The following is a 2,861-nucleotide window of genomic DNA, read 5'->3' on the forward strand; positions in this document are numbered from 1 at the left end:
AAAAAAAAAAAAATTAAAAAAAACTTCAAAGTAATAAGTTGAAATAAAAAAAATTAAAAAAAGGCTTGGTGCCTGTGGTTCAAGTGGCTAAGGCGCCAGCCACGTACACCCAAGGTGGCGGGTTCAAATCCAGCCTGGGCCCGCCGAACAACAATGATGGCTGCAACAAAAAAATAGCCGGGCGTTGTGGTGGGTGCCTGTGGTCCCAGCTACTTGGGAGGCAGAAGCAGAAGACTCACTTGAGCCCAGGAGTTGGAGGTTGCTGTGAGCTGAGATGCCATGGCATTCTACCCAGGGGGACAGCTTGAGGCTCCTGTCTCAAAAAAAAATAAAAAGGACATCAAGGCACTTCATAATTGAATTTATTCAAAAACCCATGAGGAGAAAATCTTAGGAGGGTCAGATTTCTGCCATGGATCATAGTTTCCCTTGTTGCTCATGTTAAAGTAATTACAGCTGCCCTATACATACATACATTTATATGAATCATTAAAATTCTCCTTAAAACAGGCAGCGCCTGTGGCTCAGCTGGTAGGGTGCTAGCCCCATATATGAGGGTAGAGGGTTGGAATCCAAACCCAGCCAAATTGCGACAAAAAAAAATAGCCAGGCATTGTAGTGGGCACCAGTAGTCCCAGCTACAAGACAATCACCTAAGCCCAGGAGTTGGAGGTTGCTGTGAGCTGTGACACACATCACTCTACCGAGGGCAATAAAGTGAGACTCTGTCTCTACAAATCTTCAAAAGGGTAGGGCACTGGCCCCATATGCCAGAGGTGGTGGGTTCAAACCCAGCCCTGACCAAAAAAAAAAAAAAACAACATAAGCAGTCTGGGCCGGGCGTGGTGGCTCATGCTTGTAGTCCCAGCACTGGGAGGCTGAGATGGGTGGATCGCCTGAGCTCAGAGATTCGAGACCAGCATGAGCCGGAGTGAGACCCTGTCTCTACCGAAAAAAAAAAAAAAAGCTGGGCATTGTGGTAAGTACCTGTAATGCCAGCTACGTGGGAGGCAAAGGGCAAGGGAATTGCTAAAGAAAGAAAGAAAAAAATAATAATAAGCAGTCTGACCACTAGCAATTTAGGACCCAAGAAGCAACCTGGTGATGAGCTTTTGAGTTGATTTTTTTGTTTGTTAGCCTCAAGTATCTTGAACTTGGAGCGAAAGAAGCTCACAACCTGGAGATGCTGGTGGACACAGGTCACAAAAGCCCCATGAAAAACCTATTCCCTTCGGTTAGAGAACCAGGAGAGAGGCAGCCTGGCCAGACAGAAGATGTGTGGACAATGGCTGCTATGCCCACAGAAGAAGGGGGCCTCAGTGCTCACATCTGCAGACTGTAGTGAGCTCCCCCCTCACTGAAACAGTGTCAGAAAAGGCCTAATGGAGGGTCAGGAGGCCCACCGCTCCTACATGTACACCGCACCCTTCCCCTTCCAGGCATGGTGGCAAATGAATAGTAGGAGCCAGAACTGCTCCTGCTCAGCAGAAATGAAACACCCTTCCCACCTCTGACATCATGGAGCCTGAGCAGGAACAAGGGCTATTACCTACCCACCTTAAGGGTACCGAGGCAGTGTCAGGAGACCAGTTAAAACAAAAAGTGTAGGCTGGGGCGGCACCTGTGGCTCAGTGAATAGGGCACTGACCCCATATACCAGAGGTGGTGGGTTCAAACTCAGCCCTGGTCAAAAAAAACCTGCAATAAATAAATAAATAAATAAAATTAAAAAAAAAAAAGGGTAGGCTAGGCAGTGCCTGTGGCTCAAAGGAGTAGGGCGCCGGCCCCATATGCCGGAGGTGGGGGGTTCAAACCCAGCACCGCCCAAAAACTGCAAAAAAAAAAAAAAAAAATGGTGTAGGCTCTGTGCCTGTAGCTCAAGTGGCTAAGACACCAGCCACATACACTGGAGCTGGAGGGTTCAAATTCAGCCCCGGCCCACCAAACAATGACAACTGCAACAAAAAATAGCTGGGTGTTGGGTGGCACCTGTGGCTCAGTGGGTAGGGTGCCAGCCCCATATACCAAGGGTGGCAGGTTCAAACCTGGCCCCAGGCAAACTGCAACAAAAAAATAGCTGGGCATTGTGGTGGGCACCTGTAGTCCCAGCTACTTGGGAGGCTGAGGCAAAAGAATTGCTTAAGCACAGGAGTTGGAGGTTGCTGTGAGCTGTGATGCCACAGCACTCTACTGAGGGCAAAATAGTGAGATTCTGTCTCAAAAATCACCTAATACCTCAAAGGTTCAGGTTTCACTCAAAAATCACTTGTCATGGCTGAGCACAGTGGCTCACACCTGTAATCCTAGCACTCCTGAAGGCCAAGGTGAGGGGATTCCTTGAATTCAGGAGTTGAAGACCAGCCTGAGCGGAGCGAGACCTGTCTCCACTAAAAACAGGAAAACTAACGTTGTAGCAGGTGGGCACCTGAACTTTTAGGCACAATGAGAGGTTCTCCACTATTTGAGATCCAAGAGGCCAGGTGCCTCTTTGCAGCTGATGAGGACCTGTAGATAATCATGATGGTGGCTGAAGAGAGACCAGGGAGGGCTAGGCTGGGGGAGAGTAGAGGAAAAGGGGATCTAGATTTTTATACTTACCTTTCAGAGGGGATGGACTTGTACATTAACCTGAGACACAGGGATTGTGTTTCAAATGACTTGGGCCAGGTCTGTTTGCATTCTTTTCTTTTCTTTTCTTTCTTTCTTTTTTTTTTTTTTTTTTTGAGACCGGAGCCTCAAGCTGTCCCCATGGGTAGGGTGCCGTGACATCTCAGCTCACAGCAACCTCCAACTCCTGGGCTCAAGCGAGTCTCCTGCCTCCGCCTCCCAAGTAGCTGGGACCACAGGCGCCCGCCACAACG

The sequence above is a fragment of the Otolemur garnettii genome, unplaced genomic scaffold (genome assembly GCF_000181295.1).
Source record: "Otolemur garnettii isolate 467f Iridium unplaced genomic scaffold, OtoGar3 scaffold00018, whole genome shotgun sequence".
In the NCBI taxonomy this organism is placed as follows: Eukaryota; Metazoa; Chordata; class Mammalia; order Primates; family Galagidae; genus Otolemur; species Otolemur garnettii.